The following is a 26,051-nucleotide window of genomic DNA, read 5'->3' as shown; positions in this document are numbered from 1 at the left end:
GTCCTGAAAGAAACAGAGATCAGGCTGCCTTTCTCACTTCCTTATGTCATCATTCATTCCCTCTTAGTTTAGAAGGGAAAAGAACACTATTTATTATGTCTGTTTATGAAGTGAAAGCCCACATCCCCAGCAGCAACCGCCAGTCTACTTTATATTACTATAGCATTGTATTTCAGTTCATAAACTGAATCATACAGTATGTGGTCTTTTGTGACTGGCTCTTTCTGTTTTGTGTTTCTATTTTAAATGAATGTGTCTCTGTCATGGAAAAAACAAATTTAACAAGAAAATTTACTTTCTGCAAACACAAATGGCAGGAAAGTGCATCTTTTAATAATCAACTTGTACTAAATAAATCTATGTAACATCCTAGCACTTGCAACCATGTAACCAAAAAGTTAAGACAATGCTGTCTGTGTGATGTGCTCTACACAACTCAGCCAAGCAAAACTAGCGTTCACCCATATAGTTCTTTTTACATCATTTTGCTTAATATCTCTCCAACTAAGAGGCTTACATTAGAAGACATTATTCCTGAGAAATGAACTTTAAAAAAAAAATTCCCACCTCTTAAATTCTTAACTTGTAGTTCACCTATGACCAGTGATGGAGTTTGGATGTATTGTCCTCCCAGAACTCATGTGGGAATCTGATGCCCAGTGTGGCAGTTTGAGTCATGGGGGCGGATCCCTCATGAATGGATTAATGCTGTCCCTGGGCATTGGGGGTAGTGAGTGAGTTCTCGTTCTATTAGTTCCCGAGAAAACTGGTTGTTTAAAAGACCCTGGCACTTCCCTTCTCTCTCGCTCTTGCTTCTTCTTGCCATGTGATCTGCTTGTACCTGCTGGCTGCCTGCTGCTTTCTGCCATGAGCAGAAGCAGCCTGAGGCCCATGCCAGATGCAGCTGTCCCAGAATCATAAGCTAAATAAGCCTCTGTTCTTTATAAGTTACCCAGTCTCAGGTATTCTGTTATAGCAACACAAAACGGACTAATACAATCAACAAGCCTGTTATGGGAGCAAAAAATCCAGCACAAACTAGAGTTATAGTTGGCTCTATATTTAAAAATCTGATCCACCAACTTAGCATTTTCCACCAACTCAGGGCACAGAAACCTTTACAGGCTTCACAATCTTTTGCTTAGGTGCTGCCTTTGTGGGAGCCTTAGCTGCCATTGTGGTCTTTTTAGATGCTTGCTTAGCTGTTTTTGCTTCTTTGGCAGCCCTGATAGCTTGTTCTTGTTGAGTCTTTCTGACTTCAGATTCCTGATTCCTCTTGGCCATTATATCAGCAATAGGTGCGCTGCTGGTGGCCCTCTGGAATTTGACTGGATGTTGGGCTTTTTTCTTTTGAAGTTCTTCTGTCACTTTTTGTGCTCTCTTCTGCCGAGGACAGTCCAGTTTATCTGCTAAGGATTTCTCCTGGAAAGGAATGCTGATTTGCATTTTGCATAATGAAATTGAGAAATCTTCCCCTAGGTCTTGACGCAGCGCCTCCCATGTCCAGGATAGATCTTGTACCCACCAAAACTGCACAGCTCGACCTTCCTGGTGTGGCTGCTGGGGAAGAGGAAAGATGAAGAAAGAGAGGGTCATGGGAAGAAACCTTATAAGACTGTGGGGAAATCTCCACAAATAACCTTCGCTGATCCTGGAAGTTGGTAATCTGGCTCTTTCTGTCAGTATAATGTTTTCAAGGTTGATCCATGTGTAGCATGTATCACTACTTATTCCTTCTTATGGCTTAATAATATTTTATTATATGGAAATACTGCATGTATTGGTGTGCTAGTGCTACTGTAACAAAGTGCCACAGACTGGGGGGCTTAAACACCAGAAATTTATTTTCTCATAGTTCTGGAGGCTAGAAGTCCAAGATCAAGGTGATGGTAGGGTTGATTTATTCTGAGGCCTCTCTCACTGGCTTGTAGATGGTCTTCTCCCTGTGTCTTCACATGGTCTTCCCTCTGTGTGTGCCTGTGTCCAATGTTCATCTTCTTACAAGTACATCAGTCATTTTGAATTCAGGCCCACCCCAATGACCTCATTTTTTTTTTTTTTTTTAATTTTATTTTGTCGATATACATTGTAGCTGATTAATGCTCCCCATCACCAAAACCTCCCTCCCTTCTCCCTCCCCCCCTCCCCCCCTCCCCCCCAACCATGTCCTTTCTGTTTGTTTGTTGTATCAACTTCAAATAATTGTGGTTGTTATATCTTCTCCCCCCCCCGGTTTGTGTGTGTATGTGTGTATGTGTGTGTGTGAATTTATATATTAATTTTTAGCTCCCACCAATAAGTGAGAACATGTGGTATTTCTCTTTCTGTGCCTGACTTGTTTCACTTAATATAATTCTCTCGAGGTCCATCCATGTTGTTGCAAATGGCAGTATTTCATTCGTTTTTATAGCTGAGTAGTATTCCATTGTGTAGATGTACCACATTTTCCGTATCCACTCATCGGATGATGGGCATTTGGGCTGGTTCCAACTCTTGGCTATTGTAAAGAGTGCTGCGATGAACATTGGGGAACAGGTATACCTTCGACTTGATGATTTCCATTCCTCTGGGTATATTCCCAACAGTGGGATGGCTGGGTCGTATGGTAGATCTATTTGCAATTGTTTAAGGAACCTCCATACCATTTTCCATAGAGGCTGCACCATTTTGCAGTCCCACCAACAATGTATGAGAGTTCCTTTTTCTCCGCAGCCTCGCCAGCATTTATCGTTCATAGTCTTTTGGATTTTAGCCATCCTAACTGGGGTTAGATGGTATCTCAATGTGGTTTTGATTTGCATTTCCCAGATGCTGAGTGATGTTGAGCATTTTTTCATATGTCTGTTGGCCATTTGGATATCTTCCTTAGAGAAATGCCTACTTAGCTCTTTTGCCCATTTTTTAATTGGGTTGCTTGTTTTCTTCTTGTAAAGTTGTTTGAGTTCCTTATATATTCTGGATATTAATCCTTTGTCAGATGTATATTTTGCAAATATTTTCTCCCACTCTGTTGGTTGTCTTTTAACTCTTTTAATTGTTTCTTTTGCTGTGCAGAAACTTTTTAGTTTGATATAATCCCATTTGTTTATTTTTCCTTTGGTTGCCCGTGCTTTTGGGGTCGTATTCATGAAGTCTGTGCCCAGTCCTATTTCCTGAAGTGTTTCCCCTATGTTTTCTTTAAGAAGTTTTATTGTCTCAGGGTGTATATTTAAATCCTTAATCCATTTTGAGTTGATTTTAGTATATGGTGAGAGGTATGGATCTAGTTTCATTCTCCTGCATAACGATATCCAGTTATCCCAGCACCACTTGCTGAAGAGGCAGTCCCTTCCCCAGTGAATAGGCTTGGTGCCTTTGTCAAAGATCAGATGGCAGTAAGTGTGAGGGTTGATTTCTGGATTCTCTATTCTATTCCATTGGTCAGTGTGTCTGTTTTTATGCCAGTACCATACTGTTTTGGTTATTATAGCTTTGTAGTATAGCTTAAAGTCAGGTACTGTTATGCCTCCAGCTTTATTTTTTTTGCTGAGCATTGCTTTGGCTATTCGTGGTCTTTTATTGTTCCATATAAATGTCTGAATAGTTTTTTCCATTTCTGAGAAAAATGTCTTTGGAATTTTGATGGGGATTGCATTGAATTTGTATATCACTTTGGGTAGTATGGACATTTTCACTATGTTGATTCTTCCAATCCAAGAGCATGGAATATCTTTCCATCTTCTTGTATCCTCTCTAATTTCTCTCAGCAGTGGTTTGTAGTTCTCATTATAGAGATTTTTCACATCCTTGGTTAACTCAATTCCTAAGTATTTTATTTTTTTGGTGGCTATTGTAAATGGGCAGGCTTTCTTGATTTCTCCTTCTGCATGTTCACTATTGGAGAAAAGAAATGCTACTGATTTTTGTGTGTTGATTTTGTATCCTGCTACTGTGCTGAAATCATTTATCAATTCCAACAGTTTTTTTGTAGAGGTTTTAGGCTGTTCGATATATAGGATCATGTCATCTGCAAACAGGGACAGTTTGACTTCATCTTTTCCAATCTGGATGCCCTTTATTTCCTTCTCTTCTCTGATTGCTCTGGCTAGTACCTCCAACACTATGTTGAATAGGAGTGGTGAGAGTGGGCATCCTTGTCTAGTGCCTGTTCTTAAAGGAAAAGCTTTCAGCTTTTCCCCATTCAGGATGATATTGGCAGTGGGTTTGGCATATATGGCTTTAATTATGTTGAGATACTTTCCCTCTATACCTAACTTATAGAGGGTCTTTGTCATGAATGAGTGCTGAACTTTATCAAATGCTTTTTCAGCATCTATAGAGATGATCATATGGTCCTTGTGTTTGAGTTTATTAATATGGTGTATCACATTTATTGATTTGCGTATGTTGAACCAACCTTGCATCCCTGGGATGAATCCCACTTGATCGTGATGAATAATTTTTCGTATGTGTTGCTGTATTCTGTTTGCTAGTATTTTAGTGAGGATTTTTGCATCTATATTCATCAAGGATATCGGCCTGTAGTTTTCTTTTTTGGTTATATCTTTACCTGGTTTTGGTATCAGGATGATGTTTCCTTCATAGAATGAGTTTGGGAGATTTGTGTCCGTTTCAATCTTTTGGAATAGTTTGTAAAGAATCGGTGTCAATTCCTGTTTGAATGTTTGGTAAAATTCTGCTGTGAATCCATCTGGTCCTGGGCTTTTCTTTGTTGGGAGCCTTCTGATAACAGCTTCAATCTCCTTTATTGTTATTGGTCTGTTCAAATTTTCTACGTCTTCACGGTTCAGTTTTGGGAGCTTGTGTGTGTCCAGAAATTTATCCATTTCCTCCAGATTTTCAAATTTGTTGGCGTATAGTTGTTTATAGTAGTCTCGAATGATTCCTTGTATTTCAGATGAATCAGTTGTAATATCGCCTTTTTCATTTCTAATTTTTGTTATTTGAGTCTTCTCTCTTCTTTTTTTTGTTAGCCATGCTAATGGTTTGTCAATTTTATTTATCTTTTCAAAAAACCAACTTTTTGATTCGTTGATCTTTTGAATTGTTTTTTGGTTTTCAATTTCATTCAGTTCTGCTCTGATCTTAATGATTTCTTTCCGTCTGCTAACTTTAGGATTGGATTGTTCTTGTTTTTCTAGTTCTTTAAGGTGAAGTGTTAGGTTGTTCACTTGCCATCTTTCCATTCTTCTGAAGTGAGCATTTAATGCAATAAATTTTCCCCTCAATACTGCTTTTGCAGTATCCCACAGGTTTTGGTATGATGTATCATTGTTTTCATTAGTTTCAATAAACTTTTTGATTTCCTGCTTGATTTCTTCTTGGACCCATATGTCATTAAGTAGAATGCTGTTTAATTTCCATGTGTTTGTATAGTTTCCAGAGTTTTGTTTGTTATTAATTTCTAGTTTTAATCCATTGTGGTCTGAGAAGATACATGGGATAATTCCAATTTTTTTGAATTTATTGAGACTTGATTTGTGACCTAATATGTGATCTATCTTGGAGAATGATCCATGTGCTGATGAGAAGAATGAATATTCTGAGGTTGTTGGGTGGAATGTTCTGTAGATATCTGCCAATTCCAATTGGTCTAGAGTCTTGTTTAGATCTTGTGTTTCTCTACTGATTCTTTGCCTAGATGATCTGTCTAATATTGACAGTGGAGTGTTCAGGTCCCCTGCTATTATGGTATTAGTGTCTATTTCCTTCTTTAGGTCTAATAGAGTTTGTTTTATAAATCTGGCTGCTCCAACATTGGGTGCGTACATATTTATGATTGTTATGTCTTCTTGATGGATCAGTCCTTTTATCATTAAGTAGTGTCCCTCATTGTCTCTTTTTATGGTTTTTAGTTTAAAGTCTATTTTGTCAGATATAAGAATAGCCACTCCAGCTCGTTTTTCTTTTCTGTTTGCATGGTAAATCTTTTTCCATCCTTTTACTCTTAGTCTGTGTGAATCTTTATGGGTGAGGTGGGTCTCTTGTAGGCAGCATATAGTTGGGTCCTGCTTTTTGATCCAGTCAGCCAGTCTGTGTCTTTTAATTGGGGAATTTAAGCCTTTAACATTAAGAGTTGTTATTGAAAGGTGTTGATTTATTCTTAGCATTTTATTGGTTGTTTGGTTGTCTTAGGTGTCTTTTGTTCCTTGCTTTCTGATTTACTGTTTGGTTTCTTTGTTTGTTGGTTCCTTAGGTTGTAGATAGTGTTTTTGTTAGCTTGTTTTCTCTTCATGAATGCCATTTTTATTGTACTAGCGGGTTTAGATTTTTCTTAGGTTTTTATGGCAGTGGTAGTTATTTTTCAGGAACCAAACCCAGTACTCCCTTGAGGATTTCTTGTAAGGGTGGTCTTGTGGTAGTGAACTCCCGCAGTTTTTGTTTGTCTGAGAAATATACTATTTGCCCCTCATTTCGGAAGGATAGCCTTGCAGGGTAGAGTATTCTTGGCTGGCAATCTTTGTCTTTTAGTATTTTGAAAATATCATCCCATTCCTTTCTAGCTTTTAGGGTTTGTGATGAAAAGTCTGATGTTAACCTGATTGGGGCTCCCTTATAGGTGATTTGACGCTTCTCTCTTGCAGCTTTTAAGATTCTCTCTTTGTCTCTGAGTTTTGCCAATTTGACTATGACATGTCTTGGAGAAGGCCTTTTTGGGTTGAATACGTTTGGAGATCGTTGAGCTTCCTGGATCTGAAGATCTGTGATTTTTCCTATACCTGGGAAGTTTTCTGCCACTATTTTGTTGAATATGTTTTCAATGGAATCTCCATTTTCCTCCCCTTCTGGAATACCCATGACTCGGATATTTGAGCGCTTGAGGTTGTCTGATATCTCTCTCAGATTTTCTTCCATGTCCTTGATTCTTTTTTCTTTCTTTTTGTCTGCTTGTGTTATTTCAAACAGCCCATCTTCAAGTTCAGAGGTTCTCTCTTCAACTTCGACAAGCCTGCTGGTTAAACTCTCCGTTGTGTTTTTTATTTCGCTGAATAACTTCTTCAGTTCAGCAAGTTCTGCTACATTTTTTTTCAGGACATTGATTTCCTTGTATATTTCCTCTTTCAGATCCTGTATACTTTTCCTCATTTCATCATGATGTCTAGCTGAGTTTTCTTGTATCTCATTCAGTTTCCTTAGAATTATCACTCGAAATTCCTTATCAGTTATTTCAAGGGCTTCTTGTTCTATAGGATCTAGAGTATGAGATTTATTAACTTTTGGTGGTGTACTTTCTTGATTTTTTGTATTTCTGGTGTCTTTTTTTTGGTGTTTATTCATTGTGGCAGGGGGTTTCACAGTCCACCGGTTTAAGACTAATGACTAACTAGGATGTTGCTGTGGTTGCCAATTTGGTATGGCTCCCGCCGTGACTGCTCAGTTGGCCTCTAGTGTCTTGTGTGTGTGGTTGCCTCGGGTCTTGGGCTTCTCCGGGGATCCACCTTTCTGGTCAGCTTGTACTCTGCTGGGCTGGTGGATCACGTACCACAGGGTGTGTGATCTCTGTTGAGCTTTCACTTTCTGTACAGGACTTCTCCCCGTTCAGTGTGCTCTGGCCCAGGCTGTTAGATCGTGCAGTGGCGACCCCACCGGGTGTGTGGTTTCTGTCGAGTCTCCGCCTCCTTGGCCGCGCGTCTCCCCCCTCTGTGCACACTGTGCTGGGTTGGGGCGTGTCTTCTGCACCCCTCGTCTATCAGCTGGGCCTTCAAGACCCTGCTCAGCACCGCCTCGCCCAGGAAGTCTACCAGGTTTCTGCTAGGCACAGACGACCAGTCTCTCTGGGTGCCTTTGTAGCACTGTGTAGATCTTTCTCGGGTCTTGTTCACCTTTGTATCCCCCCGGTATAAACCGAGTCTAGTGCCCGCCTGCAGCCTGCTCTCCGGCAGGTTCAAGCGGACCTGGGAACTCTCCTACCACACTATTCCCAACCAGAAATTCGTTAGGCTTTTTTCCAAACTGGTGGTCGCAGAGATGGTATCTGCCTCCCAGTAACAGGAAGTTTACCGGGGCCGGAGTCCAGGGTGTGGTGGAGTGACAGTCGGCCCGCCCGTACTTCCTAGCCCTCCCAAAACTGGTCGGGACGCCCCACACCCCCAGCCCTGCCAGAGAACCGTGGAGGGAGTGGGAGAGGAGGTCGGCCGGCAGGGTCCGGAAAGCCCCGTGCCAGGCCAAGCAAATGGGCTCAGTGATGGCCGAGCAGGGCGGAGCTGCCCGCACCTGGGAAAATGGAGGCAGCACCGGGGCAGTGAGTGGCCTGGTGGTGCAGGCGGGCAGCCGCGTGGGCATCCACCCCCCGAACAGAGCTGTGCCAGGGATCACTCACAGTGCTGTGCCAGGTCGGGCGCTTGCTCTGTCTCTGGTTTGTTGCCTTCCGTGTTCTCGGCGCTGCCGCCTCGGGCTGTTCAGTCGCGGCGCCGCTCGGGCGCTCCCAGGAGTCTTCTTTAATGCCGGCCTGAAACCTCGAATCCTGGATAGGGCAGCTGGCCGCCTTCAGTGCGGCCCCAGCCTCCGGGATCGTGGCTGCATCCACAGCAGCCCTGGCGCCGTGTTCCCTGTTTCAAGACTCACTTTTGCAGCTAAGAATCAGTTCTTTTCCTGCTCCACACTTCAAAGCTGTTGCCTGTAAATGAGGCAGCCTCTCCTGCCGGGGGCAAAGTGGCGTTGAGCCCCCACGACCGGCCAGCAGCAGCAGTCCTCCCTTAAGAGATGGCCAGAGAAAGGTCCACAAGTTTCCCGGCCTCCTGAGGCCCAGTGGCCACCTTTTCTACCTCAGCTACTCCGCGCCAGCCGCCGCAGCCGCCGCCATCTTGAAAACCCTTTTTTTTTTTTTTTTTTTTTTTTGTCTTTTTGGTGACCGGCCGCACTGCGCTCAGCCAGTGAGCGCACCAGCCAGTGAGCGCACCAGCCATCCCTGTATAGGATCCGAACCCATGGCGGGAGCGCTGCTGTGTTCCCAGCGCTGCACTCTCCCGAGTGCGTTGCAGGGTTGGCCCGACCTCATTTTAACTTAATTACTTCTTTAAAGATCCTACTACAGTCATATCCTGATGTACTGGGAGTTAGGACTAGCATTTGAATTTGGAGAGAGGGCACAATTCAGCCCATAATACCCCACCCTCTGGTCCCCCCAAATTCATGTCCTTCTCAAATGCAAAATACATTCACTCCACCCCAACAGTGCCAAAAGTCAACCCATTTGAACGTTAACTCTAAGTCCAAAATCTCATGTAAGTATCATCTAAATCAGGTATGGGCGAGACTTGAAGTATGATTCATCCTGAGGCAAAATTCTTCTCTAGCTGTGAATCTTTAACACCAGACAAGGAATTATCTGCTTCCAAAATAGGCCAGGCATAGGACAGACATTACCATTTTAAAAGGGAGAAATTGGAAAGAAGAAGGTGGTCATGGGTCCTAAACAAGACTGAAACCCAGCAGGGCAAATTCCATTTGATTTTAAGGCTTGAGTATAATCCTCTTTGGCATGATGTTCTGTTGTCTGGGCCTGCCTGGCAGTGGCCCTGACCCCTCTATCCTGGGGCAGCTTGACCGGCTGAAACTAAGGAGATGGACCTGCCTTCTGAAACACTGGAAGTGGACCCACCCTCTGAAATGGAGGTACAGACAGTCCTGCCCCTCTGGGCTTGAGGTGGCAGCGGCAGCCTTACAGACCTCTGAATAGCCTTCAGGGTCATTCTCCCCTTTTCTTGAAGGATAACGTGTTCACAGCCATATAGCTCTATTGGTCAGTCCTGCAGAATTCCAAAAGTCTGACAGCCGACCTCAATTTCTTCCCATTTCTGTCCCCTTCAATCCAAACTGGCAGAATGTGTGCTGGTATAATTCTCAATAACGTGGCTGGCCTCCCATGCAATTCCCAGGGTTCTAAGCCATTATACAAGAGGGTCCTCCACAGATGTTCCTGGACAAATGCATCTCTATTCCTGACTTTTGCTGAGATGGTTGGTTGGATCCATGAGTCACATTGGAAATCTTTTTAGAGGAGGTTGTTCAGCCATACCCTTGATGTTCTCTCCAGAACAGGCTTTCTCATTTTTTGCAATATGGATAGGCTGAGAATTTTCCAAATCTTCAAGTTTTGTTTCCTTTTTTCTTAAAAATAATTTTTTCAGTTTATCTCTCTCCTCTCACATTTTAGTATAAGCAGCAAGGAGAAACCAGGACACATCTTCAATGCTTTGCTTAGAAATCTCCTCAGCTGAATATTCAAGTTCATCACTTACAAGTTCTTCTTTCCACAAAACACTAGAATACAATTCAACCACTTTATAACAATTCTTTGCCACTTTACAACTTTATAACAAGGCCCTCCTTCTAGTTTCTAATAACATTTTCTTCATTTCTGTCTGAGATCTCATCAGAAGTACTTTTAACATTCTTCATGTTTCTACCAACATTCTGTTCATGATGATATGTGTATTCTTTAAGATGATAGAAGCTTTCTCTCTAGCTCTCCTCTGTTCTTTCCCAGCCCTCACCAGAATCACCTTTTATGTCCATATTTCTACCAACAGTCTCTTCAAGGCACCTCAAAACTCTTCCCGCCTGTACTCATTGCCCAGTTCCAAAGCCACTTCCACATTTTCAGGTATTTGTTACAGCAGAACCCTATTTCCTGGTACCAAAATCTGTATTGGCTTGCTTAGGGCTGCTGTAACAAAGTACCACACACTGGGGAGCTTAAACAACTGAAGTTTATTTTCTCACAGTTCTGGAAGTCCAAAGTCAAGGTGCTGCCAGGGTTGATTTCCTCTGAGGCCTCTCTTCCTGGCTTGTAGATGGCTGTCTTCTCCCTGTGTTTTCACACGGTCTTTCCTCTGTGTGTGTCTGTGTGTAAAGTTCCTCTTCTTATAAGGATACCAGTTGTATGGGATTAGTGTCCCCATGACCTTGCTTTAGCTCAATTACTTCCACCATAATTGGAATAATGGCTGTGAATGCTACCACAGCTACTGTAGTCATGGCCTTAACTCATTCTATTCAAACAGCACAAACAGTAAACGATTATTTTCAAAATGTAACTTCTGAATTTCTGTCTCAAACTAAAATTGACCAAGAAATCTTACAAAGATTAGATGCCTTAGAGGCAGCCGTAACCTGGATTGGCAAACACCAACAAGCTCTCTGGACTCGAAGCCAGCTTAACTGTGATGCAGGATATTGCTCTGTGTGTATAACTTCTATTCCTTTTAATTCCTCCACTGCATGGAAAGACGTACAAAAAACTTTTACATGGAGCTTTTCATTCTGATTTACATGGAGATATTCAGAACTTAATAATCAAACTTCAACAACAAATGACACAGCTTCAAGAAGAAGCTCAAAAGATTACTATTAATCATTTAAATGATTTGGCCCATTGGCTTAATCCTACCCATTGGTTTTCTGGTTTAAATATAAGAATTTGGATTATTGCTGGAATTAGTGTCTTATGTATCTTATGTTTTCTTATAGTGATTAAACTGTTACGTTCCATGTTCCAACAGACTCATCAAGCTGAAGTAATGCTGACTATTCTTCATCAGAACACCTTTGACTCTGACTCCCTCATCACTTCCAATTTTTATAATAATAATAAAGGGGGAAATGTAGTGGGTTAGAAATCTTGATTCTCCTTTGATCTTAGAATAGGATTTTTAGGTAATGCATGAATGAGCCAAAAGACTCTTGAGTAGGAGATGAAAGTCCACAGATAAGTTTGGCAAAAGGCATCTAATCAATTCTAATCACTGTTTAGGGATGGGATTGTGTACTTTGACTGTTTTAGGTTCCTGGTTTGATTCCGGCTTGAATGATTATTAACTATTTAACCTACTGATTGTTCTTAAGATATATTAAGGAAACTGCTTGAATGCTGTTTAAATATGCTAAAAAAATCGCTGTAGGAAGTATGTGGAAAAGAAAATGTTTACTAAGGACAAGCTGTTTGTTGGTGAATTAACCTAGCTTTTTACAAATTACATTCTGGAATGTCACATTGTTAATTTACTGCTGTTACAAGTTTTATACTGCCTGTTTTTATGTCCTTCTCTGATGATTGAATCAACTGATTTTTCTTGCGAAACTTCCTTGTCTTGTCAATAAAAAGAAAGGCTGATTTTGAATCGGGGCTGCTCCCCTGGTGGGTGGCAGTTCCTCCAGGCCTCATTGGTGGCACTTTGAGTGAATTCTTTCTTTCTCTTTTTTCCATCTCAGTTACACAGAGGAAAGTGTAACAAGTTTATATAAATGAAATCATACAATATACGTCTTTCACTTAGCATAATGTTTTCAAGATTCATCCGTGCTCTAGCACACACCAGTACTTCATTCCTTTTTATTGCCAAATAATATTCCATTGTATGGATATACATATTTTGTTTATCCATCTATAAGTTGATGGGCATTTGGGTTGTTATAAATATTGATGCTAGAAAAATTTGTGTAGATATTCTTGTGTGTACATGCATTTTCATTTCTCATGGGTATATATCTAGGAGTGGAATGCTTGATCATGTGGTAACTCTGTGTTTAACATTTTGAGGAACTGCCTGACTTTTCCAATGTAGCTGTACCATATTACAATCCCACCAGCAATGTGTGGTGGTTCCAATTTCTCCACACCCTTATCAGCAATTGTTATGTCTGTCTTTTATCTTTTAGTCATCCTAGTATGTGTGAAGTGGTAGCCCATTGTTTTGTTTTGTTTCCCTAATGGTTAGTCAAGTTGAGCATCTTTTCATGTGCTTATTGGGCATTTGTATATCTTCTTTAGAGAAATGCCAATTCAAATCCATTGCCCATTTTTAATTGGGTTATTTGTCTTTTTATTATCGAGTTGTAATAGTTCTTTACTTTAGATGCAAGACCCTTACCAGATATATAACTTGCAAATATTTTTTCTTATTCTGTGAGTTGTCTTTTCTTGATGGCATCCTTGAAGCACAGACACTTTTAATTTTGAAGAAATCCAATTTATCTGTTTTTTTGTTTGTGCTTTTGGTGTCTTATCCAAAAAACTGTTGCTTACCCTAAGGTCATGAAGATTCACTCCTATGTTTTCTTCTAAGCATTCTCTAGTTTTAGCTCTTATATTTATGTCTATGATCCATTTTGAATTAGCTTTTGTATATGGTGTGAGATAGAGATCCAATTTCATTCTTTTGCATGTGAATATCCAAGTGTTCCAGCCATTTGTTGAAAAGACTACAGATGCTCCTTGACTTATGGTGGGGTTACATCCTGGTGGACCCATTGCAAGTTGAAAATATAATGAGTCAAAAATGCATTTAATATACCTAACCTACCAAACATCATAGCTTAGCTTAGGCTACCTTAAACATACTCAGAACACTTACCTTAGCCTACAGTTGGGCAAAATCACCTACCACAAAGTCTATTTTATAGTGAAGTATTGGATATCTCATGTAATTTATTGAATACTGTACTGAAAGTGAAAAACAGAATGGTTGTATGGGTACTTGAAGTATAGTTTCTACTGAATGTGTATTGCTTTCCCACCATCGTAAAGTTGAAAAATTGTAGGTTGAACCATCATAAGTTGGGGAGGGCTGTCTGCATTCTTTCCCTCCATCAGATTGTCTTGGCACCTGTCTACTCCTCTATTCCTTTTTTGGAAATATTTTTTTGGCAGCTGGCCAGTATGGGGATCCGAACCTACCCCTCTATTCTTGAAAGTAGTAATCTTCAGAGAAGGGTCTTGCCTATAACCAGCTCAAACTGTGATGAAGACGATTAATTAAACTATTATGATATATATAATAAATACTAGAGTGTACAGTGTGTTATTAAAATAAAGGGAGGATTTCTTTCTATTCACCCTGGAGGAAATAAAAGAAAGATTATAGATGGTAGTGTCCTGAAAGCTTCCTTGAAAAACAAGGAAGCATTTAGGTAGGTAGTGTGGGTGGAGTTCCAGGAAGAGCAAATAGCACTCACAAAGGCTGAGAGGCAGTCATAGCCAATCACTCATACAGTAGGAGTTGAGCTAATGTTTCTTACTCCCTTTTACCTACTATCCCCACCTTCTTTACCAAGAAAGACCATGTGTCATTCTCTTCCATGGGTGGAATGCACGAAACCCTGAAATTGTGTTAGATTAGGACTGACCAAAAGAGTATACTTGAAAGTCAAGTCAAACAGACATTGTGGTCCTATGTGCCTAACAGTCCTGGGAAAGAATATAAATCAACTCACACATGGGCCTGAGGAAATAAAAGAAAGATTATAGATGGTAATTTTGTCCCATGTTAGAAATGACCTAAGTGTTATATTAGTTCAGATGCTTTCTATTTCCTATTGGCCTGAAGAAAACTAGGTTCCTAAACTTTCCTTTAAGGGAGAATATAGTCACATAATAGAAAGAACATGACCTATGGAGTATCAGACCTAAGTTCAATCCTGGTTTTGCCACTTCTACGGGTAAGACCTTGGACAAGTTCCCTAACCTCTCTGAATCTCAATCTGTCTTCTAAAATAGGGACAGTAATAACTACCCTGGGGGGATCTTGTAAGGATTAACTGAAAATGTCCAGCTACTGACTAGAATAAATGTTTAATAAATGTTAGTTTCCTCTCTAGTCTGATGCTCTTATACCTATTCTGAAAATTAATAGGGGAGAAACTTGGGTTTCTCTCCTAGGAGTATACTTGTTGAACTAAGGTTACTGTCCTTTGTTTTTGAGTAGCTGACCCCAAAGGGAAAAGAAAATTACCGCTTAACATCATCTCATCCTGGAGAGGGTAGCGGCTGAGCATAGCTTTTGAATGGAAATGGGGTGTGTGGTCAGTAGAAAAGTAGGTTCTGGGGCAATCAGAGCATATTAATTTACTGCAGAACATGGTTCTTGTACTTTCTGAATCTGTCCTTGCCAGCAGGAACACTCAGATAGCTTCTGGCCTGAGTTTACTTTGGAGTACAGCCAACCCTGCCTGACTCAGCCTTCTATCACTCTGCTAATTACAAGGTTAATACCTGTTTCTCTTCTATGAGCTGCTTAGTAACAGAATTCAGGGGAAGCACAAGGAGCAGTGTTGAAAGCCCTCTGTTGCCCACAGGCTGATGTGACTGTGCTGTAGTCCTGAACTTAAGTCAAGGCATATCCCTGCTCTACGGCAGCCTGAGAGGCCTACGTAGGTCTGGAGTCCATCACCCTTTTAAAATTTTGGCAGCTACTACCGTCTTTGTTATTTCCTTGTTAGGTGGTTCTTTGGAACAAGAAAGAGTAAGACCAGAATAAGAGTCTGAACCTCTAATGACTGCACCACAGCATGGGACAGAATTACCATGAGCAAGAGCTCAGTTACCTCCCTGCCCGGTTTGGTTCCTAAGCAGAAGATGGTCTCAGCCCTGCTCTTTTTTTCTTTCATGTGAGCCAATTAAATACAAGATTTTGCTGGGTGCTGAGGAAATAGTAAAACGAATTAGAGATGATCCCTACCCTCAAGGAGCTTATAGCCTAGTAGAGACCTGTATACTTGTGAAAGATGAATGTCATCAGATTCACTGGTAGCAATCCCTGGGCACACAGAACAGAAAGTGTGTAACTCACCAGAATATTTGAGAAGGTCTCACAGAGGGGCTGGTGTTTGCTCTGGGCCTTTCTTTATTGCCTCTTTTAAACTGTCTTGCTCTGGGCCTTTCTTTATTGCCTCTTTTAAACTGTCTTGAAAATCAGGCAGTCTTACCAGAATCTTGAATCAAAGACTGAAGAACAAATCTGGGCTAAATTCCATTCTTTCTCAATATCTAAAAAGAGCACTGGCCTCTGAGTCAGAAGACCTGATTTCTAGCCTGAGTTCTGCTATGAAATCACTCTGTGACCTTGATCAAGCACATAAAATCTTTTAATAAGACATGGTGAGTGATACAAATCAAGGTATGTATAAAGTGCACAGAGGAGGGGCACCTAGCCCAGCTAAATGTCTGAGTCACAATTACTTCATTTGTTAAATGGGTAGTTTGGAAGAAGAAATCTCTATGGCCCTTCCTAGTTCTAAAATCCCTTTATGTCTTTGCTGAAATTACAGTGAGTTCAGTCATGGTGAGGGGAGAATGCAACTAAGGTTATGGATATCACCTACGAAGAAGCAGTTACCAGTTGCCACTTCAGCACCCATTAGAGTAAAAGGGGGCATCTCTGCACTTGAAAGTTTGGCTTATTTTTCAAGCAACAAGAAAAAAACCCCATATACTTTTCAGTAATTAACACTATCCCCAACTCAGGCAAGCCAAAGAATACATTCAGTTCAGAATTCTCAAGGGCGATAATAACTGAAAGATCTCTTCAAGGTCATTGCAGCAGATTTCCAAGATGCCAGGACACTAGGAACATTTCTCTAAGGCTCGGGCTCTCTGTCTTCTCCAATTCTTAGAAAAAGTGCTCAGGCCTACAGATTCCTTCCTTCCTTCCTTCCTTCCTGCCTGCAACATCTATGAACTTGTTCAGCACTTATATTAGTGAACAAAGTGGCCTTCCATGTCACTCAACTGTCCTGCTTGTGACGTGCAAGCCCTTAATTCTCTTAACCTCTTCTCCTTGCAAGAACACATACACACCCATGGATTAATTACCACTTGCATGCTGATGACTCCCATAACTTTATCTGTATCCTGACCTCGTCCAACAACCTGATGAATACACAGACACACATGTAAACACAAAAATGTTTCTTAGACACCACAAAGTCAGCATGTCCAAAACTAAACTCACCATCTTCCTTCCCCACCAGATTGGCTTCTCTTCTCATATCCCAAATTTGGGTGACAACTTAACACCCAGTCACTCATGAAGCCAGATTCCTGGGAGTCATCTGGACTTCTCTCTTCTTCCCTCACCATTTCCTGCAGTGTCCCAGTTCGTCAAGACACTGAAAATTCTGCTTATTTTGCTTCCCTGAACATTCTGATATTCTTTCTAAGAATTTACTTCAAAAAGTTCCTGGAAGTATTTGCATTGTCTTTTAATTCTACTTTAACACGAACTTTTTGAAGTACCCTTGTATTACTGCAAAAATATGTCCTTTAGGGTCTCACTCTCTTTTTCCTGGGCAGCTGTGGTGCCTCTGGTTCTGCTGTCCATGCATCTTTCATCCACCCTGGGTCCAGAGTCATCTACCTACAGCATAACTTCCACTGTACAGTAGTCTCCCTTCTCCTCAGGATACATTTTAAGACCCCCCAGTGGACGCCTGAAACTGCTGATGGTACCAAACCCTATGTTTTCCCCTATACATACATACCTATGATAAAGTTTAATGTATAAATTAGGCACAATAACAGACTAACAACAATAACTAGTAATAAAATAGAACAATTATAACAATATACTGTAATAGAAGTAAAATAAGGGTTACTTGAACACAAGCCCTGCAATACCACCACAGTTAATCTGATGGCACAGGATTTCATCACGCTACTTAGAATGGTGCACAATTTTAAACTTCTGAATTGTTTATTTCTGGAATTTTCCATTTAATATTTTTGGACTGTGGTTGACCATGGGTAACTGAAACCATGGAAAGTGAAACTGTGGATAAGCAGGACTGCTGTACTACTACAGAATGTAGACAATTTCATCGGCTAAACACCACATGAAGGTGGTGGCCCACACCACTTTGCATTGCAAATATCAAGGCTTGGCTCCTCTCCAGCCTCACCTCCCATCTCTCCCTAACACAAGCCTTACAGTGTACCCTTTGCCCATATTAGTCCCTCCACCTTATATGCCCTTCTCATTTCTCTTCACCTGACTCACCTTTACACTCAGTTTTCAATACTGAGGTCTTGTCTCCTCTAGAAAGCCTCTGTGAACCTCCAGGCTGGGCTAGGTGTCCTTCTATAGTACCTTGTACATACCTTGATTTTTATCAGCTAATGTGTTATATTAAAATTACATTCTTATATATGTCTTGACGATTAGTCTATAGGTTCCTCAAAAGCAGAGATATTTTCTTCTTCATTGTAAACTTCTCATGACCTAGCACAAGCTTGATATGTAATATAGTTCTTGAACTGAACTGAATTGATGTAACAGCATTAATCCTGAGTCATGAGGACACTCTCTCCTAAATCTAGTCATTGGTAAGGTTGCTGTCACCATCACTTTTTTCATATAATTTTTAAAGCTAGCGAAGTCCTTTGATCACACCTACTACTGTGCCTCATAGACTGGTGTATGGCGAGCCCCTCTCCCCTCAAAGGATATCTGAAATCACAGGACCAACATGGTACATCATCCTGGAGTATCAATTTTACCTGAAGATTTTGGGAAAAATGATTTTCATGATAAAACAGATATTGATGTATTTTGGGGTAGCATAAATATTTAGCATTAAAAGAGACTTCAGTTTATGCCAGGCTGTTCTCAGCCAAGCCTCCACATCCTTGGGAGTACAGATCCTATTAGCGGTAATGATTGAGAAACAGTAATCTAGAGATCATTGCTATATAATGTAGTTTAGTTCTTGTTCTAGAGCCTCCCATGTAACAATAAACAGTTTTAGTGAGACCAAAGCAGGAATGAGCTCAAGAACAGCCAGATGAGAGGGACTTTCATCCTGGCTCTGAGTCAGGTTTGATTGGCAGGGTAGGTATTCTGAAATTAGTACAACATGGTGCTTTGTATAAAATTTACCAGATGGTAGATAAAGTTAGGAGGAGGAGGCAAAAAAATGACATTGGAATACATCAAAGAGAAGGTTTGGATCAAAGTGGGGTCCAGATCAAAGAGAGAGGAGGGACGTGAAGGGTACTGCATTCACGGCATGGAGCAGGAGAGACGCGAATTCAGAGAACAGCGGCCAAAATGGAGCCCGATGCAGGGCAGTTGGTGATAACTTAACACATAACTACATATTTAGTATGGTGATATGGGGAGTCTCCACTCATAGAAATTCTTAGAGTCTTAGTAGTTTGAGATCTTTGAAGTCCATTTCCTTACAGTTGTTCCATACCATCAAATTTGAGGAGGTAGCATCCTCCAAGAGGAGGTGACATAAAAAGGTATTTATGTTACAAGCAACAAAAATGGACTCATACAGTAAGGTTCAGAGAGAACAGAAAAAACAGAGGAAAACTAAGTAACCAAAGAAAACGTAGCAATTCCTAACTCCAGGTTTAAAAAAGGCTGGTTAAGAAAGGAAGTGTATATCACATGGCTCAGTTGGGAATAATATTTACATAGACATAATAATATAAACACTAAACATTGGCATATTAAAAAACTGGGATATAACCATATTGGGAGCTTATAAGAAAGGAGAGTGAATGTGAGATGGAATGATGGGGTGTAAAGAGCTAAACCCTCATCCACAAAGGTAGGATGTCGCTGGATGTTATCGAGAAGTAGAAAAAAGAAATGGCCAGTATCAGCATGTTATTTAGAAAAATGGTGGTAAATATCAGAAAAATGCAGCCAAAAAGTATCGAAAGTAGTCAGTATAAACTCAATAAAAACTTTTAAAAACTAATGACTTCTAAGACTATATATTGATTTATGTTGGTCAAAGTAGAAAATTTAAGAAGAAAGTAAATAGCCTCAAGAGGAGTGAAGCAGAAAGTTATTGGAAATAAATGAAGGTGCCTCTGCTAAACTACCCCAAATTCAGCGTTTCTCAAAATGTGGTCCTGTAACCACCTGCATTCAAATAACCTGTAGTGCCAGTCTATAATTCAGATTTACAGACCTGTCCCAGATCTAAATAATCAGCATTTGTAGGAATCTACAATTTAGAAAGTTCTTCTAGACTCACTGCATTATCTATTGCTTTTTAGTAAAACAAATAAAAATAAAAAACCAACCTATTTATAAACTAAGAGTCTATGACTCATAACCATACAATGGCACGTACTGCTAGTTGCCTACCCAATATCTATTCTCCCTCTTTCTTATTAACAGAATTCCTATTTTGTTGTATTGGCAACATGTCCAACTAAAACATTAGATTTTCTCAAACTCCCTTGCAGTTAGCAGTGGCTTTGGGACATAGTTCTGGACAATGATATATAAGAAACGTACTGAGTGGAGCTTCCAGGAAAGCTCTTGTTATTATTATTATTTATTATATAAAAAAGGACAGACTTAGCTGATACATGCTTTCTGTCCTTTCTGCTGAAATACAAGAGGTAAGCAGCTCAGTGAGGTGAGGCTGAAAGTCACATGCTAAGGCTGGTGGTTCAGGAAGGCAGGAGGAACTTGTTCAAGATGACATTCAGGGACAGATTTCCCAGTACCAAACTTCTTACCTCCAGACTCCTAGTATGTGAGAAAAGCCAATTCCTCTCTTGTTTAAGCCACTGTAGTGTTTTCTGCTACTTTTAGCTGGAGGAAATTCCAATGACATCTCCTATTTGTTCAAACATTTATTTGACATATAAGATGTGTGTGTGTGTGTGTGTGTGTGTGTGTGTGTGTGTGTGTGTGTGTGTGTGTGTGTGTAGAGGGAGCCTACTATGGACACTGTGCTAGGATAATATAGTGTGCCCGACAAATAAGGCAACTTGCCTGTTAGAACAGAAAGATCTGTAAGTACGTGAGTCCAGGATTCGAGGAGGCTATGGTTTGCTGTCACAGACCTCAAACCAATAGAATAAATCAAAATAAGTCACTTGATAGACATATTCAGGAAATTCTCAAGGGACCATATGCCAGAAAGAGCAAAAATCTGAACATCAGGAGATTGTTTTTAGCTGTAATTTTTCTAGGTTTTAGCTGTAGTTTTTCAATGAAGTAGATTTGTGGAAGCAACATGGGGCACTTGCTTAATTTTTCTTAAAACCCATTTTCTTCTTTGAAAAACAAGATTGGACTTGATCATCTATAAGGCTATATACCCAGATCTAAAATATTTTTGTGATTCCATTGTACAAAGATGCGCATGAAATATACTGTACAAGAGTGTTTCTAAATTTAGATTCTAAGAGAGTCAGAGAATATATTAAATACATGTTCAGGAAAAACACATCAGAAATCCTTCACCACAAGATTAAATAAACGATCAACAACTACAACAGCAGACAACTTGGAGGGAGCTGTGGTGTTCTGGAGGAAATGCTTGTTTGAGTTCTGGCCCTGCCATTTAACAGCTGGGTAACCCTGGGCCAGATAAGCAATGGCCCTGTTTCATCTCCTGCATTTATGAAATAGGGATACTGCTCTTACCTCACAGTGTTGCTAACAGAAATCACCCTGTGCTCTGTAAAACCCGATTATGATTTGACGACCAGCAAGACATTGATAATGGGTTATAATATCATTTCCTGGCCATGAGAATCAAGAGGGAGTGCTTTGATATGTTTCTTATTATTAATAAGCCATGTTATTTATTAAAACGAGTTTAATTTGGCATCGTGTACAGGAGACTTATAGTTCTTTTGATTTTCCTTCTCCTTCCAACACTGCACCTTGTGGCCATTTAATTTTTATTAATTTATTTATTTTAAATTGTTATTATTATTATTTTTGGCAGCTGGCTGGTACAGAGATTGATTCCTGGGCCTTGGTCTTAGCAGCACCACACTCTAACCAACTGAGCTAACTGGCCAGCCCCAACTTAATTTTTACACAAGAGAACAGATAAGAGAAATAAAACCAGCTAAAATTCAAATCGTCTCTTTGTGTTTTTAGTTCCAGTGAAGGTTTGGGGGCGAGGGCTGGGGTTAAAAGAGTAAAAGCTAGGATTTCAGATGAAGTGTGGGGATCACAGCACGTATCTGTGGCCTCTGCTGAGACTCATTATGGTCTAGCATTGTGAGTAATTTAGTATGTGTCTTATGACCTGTCCATAGATAAAAATATAGATATTAACTGAGTCTACATATGCACCCATTAGTTGATGACACACCAGTGACTTCAGTTCTCTTGCCCACAATAAAAATTTTTGCAATAGCAGGGACTTTGGTTATGGGAGTGGTTCGACATATGGTAAAACTATCTAAATGCATTACCCAAACGCAGTTGAGAAAAAGAGATAATCCTTTGATTATATCTCACATAGGTAATATCCGTACTTTGAACCGTTCAGCATGGCAGCTGATGTTACCTTGAAGGTGGTAAGGTGATAAGGAACAGAAGTCCTTCTTTTTACCGCTTTTCTCCTCCAGCCCTTGCCAATTCCTATCTCAAACTGTCATTTGCTATTTAAGCCAGAGCCACAGCCAAGAACATACTGGGGAGACCCCAAATAGAATAACTGGTGCCAGATGTGAGTCAATAGCTTTACCTTGTCTTTCACAACCAACATCTACCAGAAGGGTGAGGCAGGAACCCACAGAATATAAGGGAGAATAAGTGGTGGTAGTGATTCCACCTTTTGTGGAAGAGGTGAGAGGAAATCAAAGATCTTTAGAAAGAAGGCAATTGAATGCTCGGCTCCTGTAATACCAAATCAAATAATGCACAACCAGAGATAATCCTGCACCCTCTGCTTATCTCAGCCACTCCCTCTTGTAAAACCATGGGGCTGTATTCAATACAGCCTTTATATCAGTTTCTTATCTTTTCCAGAAACTCTAGGAACAGAGGGTGACCATATCGTTATTAAGCCAAGAAACTCTGTCATGAAGAAATAAGTCTGAAGCGGCACTGGGCCCAGATCTCATAATGTATCATGATTCTCCCCCATCGTGCTTGTCGTGGTACAAAACCCAGATTACATCGAATGCGAGCATATGGCACCTCTGTTAAAAACAGTACGCGTTTCTTGCAAACAAGACATGCTACCTGTAAAAGGCATGTAAAATTACAGGTAAAGTGCTGCAGGCCTGTCCTCTTAGAACGATATGCCACTTAATGAGCCAGAGTGGTGGGTGGGTGAAGAGGAAAATGGCCAAAGACCATTTCTAAGGAAATGGCCTTTTAGGAGAGGCGCCTGCCCTCATATTCTAAAGTGATATCTACCTCGCAAAGCGCTAGGTTTCGCTGCATGGAACACACGTCTTTCTCCCGTCTAGTGCTGGGTCGCATCTGCAGAGCTCAGCCCTCTGGACCCAGACGCGGTCACCGACTCCAGCCGCCCCTCCCGCTGCTGGTCTCACCCCTCTGCTCGGACGTCCCTGTCTGTCCACTGCTCCACTAGCGGAAGCAGAGCAACGGCTCGACATGCTTCTCAGTCACCTCGTATTACTAGATTCCAAGCTTGCCGGCCTAAGCAAAGTGTCTGCTTCGTGTATTTGTGGGTAGGAGCTAACGAGGACAGACAGCCGGGGTGCAGGGACCCACAGACATGCGAGCACACCGAAAACAGCTCGCGGGCTCCCGGGCCACACGCGCTCGTCACCGCGGGCGGGGTCCTCGGACCCTCCAGGGGCTTACGCCTTCCTCTCGCCGGACAACGCGGTCGACCCCACTCGCTGGGGACACCGGTCACACTGCATTCGTCCCAGGGCGTCCAGGGCCGCGCGGGGCAGCGGTGGGGGCCGTGCGGCGCGCCCACTCCCATCCCCGAGGGGACTCTCAGGTGGGCTTCCGCGACACTAGGGCTCTCCGGCCGCCTCCCGCCCCTCCCCGTCCGTGCCCCTCCCCGCCAACCCCCTGCCCCCCGCGGGCGTCTGACCTGCGCCGAGCACCTCCGAGCCGTCCGCGGCCCGCGCCGCCGCGAGCCGAGTGCAGCCGCCCGGAGCAGGTGCAGCGCCCGCCCCGCCCCGCCCCGCCCCGCCCGGGCCCCGCCGCTGCCGCGGGTCCTCCCCATCCCTGACCGCCCCTCCCGCCCCTGCCGGCGTGCGGGGCCCCTCGTCGCCGGCCAGCACTTCCCTCCACGCCCCTGACCCCCCCCTGGAGATGTCCCGGCCCTGGCACTGCCTAAGGTGTGTGCTTCAGCAGAGGCCGGTTCCTGGGTCACCCAGGCGGACTGCGACCAACCGTGACCAGCTGCGATGCAAAACAATCACAGGACTCCGAGCAGAGTTTGTCGCTCGGAGACTGTTGACTGAGCCACGCAAGCACCCTCCAGCAAAGGGAGGCTCCAGGATGGGTACATCCAGGACCAGAATCCAGTTTTTCTAGTTTAAGTCTGGTGAATAACTTGGTCACATCGTTCGTTCGTTCGTTCAGGAACGCAAGACTAAGGCTCTATCTCCAACCTACTGATGATCCGGGAGAGGAAGGGTGCGGGCACATGTACCCACCAAAAGCTTCGCAGGCGACCGGCGGAAGTCACGTAGAGAACGAGTCGCGATCTGTAAGACGCCTTGCGACCCATTCCATTGTTGGGGGCAATGGCAACGGGAAAGACTTCATGGAAGAGATGTGCCTGTTCGGGGTCTAAAGCAAGGCAAAGGACATACACTAGCAGCGCGGGAGGGCGCAGGATCCCAAGTGTAGATTCTTTGGGTCAAACAGCTTTTCCTTTTATAAAGTCAAAGAAAGTCACTTTGGAGGATAAGGCATTATTGACCTGAGCAGGTCTTTTCTCAGTAACACAGAAGGGATGGGACCTGGCGGCAGGGGACAATGGCCAGGAGGCAGTGTGATCAGTTATAAGGATAATAGGGCCATCACCTGGGATGCTGTCAGAGCCAGGAGAGCACCTCTTTTAAATTTCCCATCAACCCAGGAATTTATTTAACCACAAGCCTCCTCCTGGCACTTGCTCCTCCGCGTTGTCTTCCAAATGGACGGTAGGGTGGAGTCCTGGGTGCCCGTCCCACTGGGAGAGGCTGTTCTCTGTCACCGGATTCCTGTTAGGGGCAGGATTTCTCTTTAGTAATGTTTCTTTTCCTCTGTGGCTAGGACGATGAATCAAATGTGACACTTCAAAAACTGGAACTGAGAAAATTATCTGTGCTTCCACATTATAATATCCAGGTGCCAGGACAGACCGGTTTAAAAAAAAAAAAAAGTTTGGCTGTCTTTAACTTGATCTGTAAAAATAACCTAAATCAAACAGCTTCGATCAAGTAGTTAATAAAAGGTAAGTTACTAATAAATCAACTATAAAATGATGCAATAATACCAGCTAACAATTATTATCAAGCTATTTTAATATAATAGTAGAACAAATTCATGTCTAGAAATAGATCTGATTATGTGCAGACCTTAGTTAACACAAGGATGGTATTTTAATTCAAAGGGAAGTGGTTTATTTTATAAACGTTGCTGGTATAATTGACTATTCTTTTCGAAGATTACATCATAAAGTTGCACATTATCCAATTTCCCATTGGCCATCATGGTACTAGTTGGGCACGTGACCACCCAGAATAATACTATTTTTCTCAGCCTCCCTCTTAGCTAGGAGGGGTTACATGACTAAGTTCAGGCAAATGGGCTGTGAGTGGAAGTGATTCAGGCAACTCGTGGGTGGTGTCCTGAAAGGAAGGAGGTTTGCCCATCTTCTCTCTGTCCCCTCTCCTGTTGGCTGGAATGTGGACGTGGCGGTGAGCCAATATTGCACCAACGGTAGAGTAAGAGGATGAAAGGAGACTGGGTGTTTTGATGATCTTCCACTGTAGTCTCCACACTAGTCTGGGCATGTCCAGTGGACTTTTATGTGAACGAGAAACAAAATTGTATCTTGTGTAAGTCACAGCTATTTGAGGTTTTTATTACATGCAGCTAAAGCCATATCCTAACTAATGCAGAACCTCCCTTCCTGCTTTACACCATAAACAAAAATTACAGATGGGTTAAAGAAAAATCTAAATCTGCCATTCACTTTCCTAGTAATCACAGTTTGGGAACTCCGCTGCGCAGAACTAGTAGATAATAGGAATCCTAAAGATTCTTATTGCAACATTGTTCACCATAGCAAATGTCTGTCAATATGGGAGTAGTTAGATATATTCTAGCATGCCCTTCTATGATATATTGTATATTTCTATGTTGTATTGTATAAACGGATGAACAAGATTTATATTTATTGACCAGGAAAATAGTTGTGTTCTTAAAGTTAGAAAGTAGCAGAATTGCGAGGGATTTTGCTTTTATTTTTAAAAAAATTGTCTTAAAATATACATAACATAAAATTTATCATTTTAGCCATTTTTAATTGTACAGTGGCATTAAGTATATTCACATTGTGTGCAACCATCCATC

At 41.8% G+C, this 26,051-nt stretch overlaps 1 pseudogene; it reads right to left on the bottom strand.

The window, feature by feature from the left end:
- Positions 1-1,083: 1,083 nt before the first annotated feature.
- Positions 1,084-23,706, bottom strand: LOC134375906 (large ribosomal subunit protein eL24-like; annotated as a pseudogene).
- Between the last annotated feature and the right edge of the window lie 2,345 nt (positions 23,707-26,051).

Source organism: Cynocephalus volans, chromosome 4 (genome assembly GCF_027409185.1).
Source record: "Cynocephalus volans isolate mCynVol1 chromosome 4, mCynVol1.pri, whole genome shotgun sequence".
Classification (NCBI taxonomy): Eukaryota; Metazoa; Chordata; class Mammalia; order Dermoptera; family Cynocephalidae; genus Cynocephalus; species Cynocephalus volans.
This window is presented reverse-complemented; position numbering and strand designations above follow the sequence as displayed.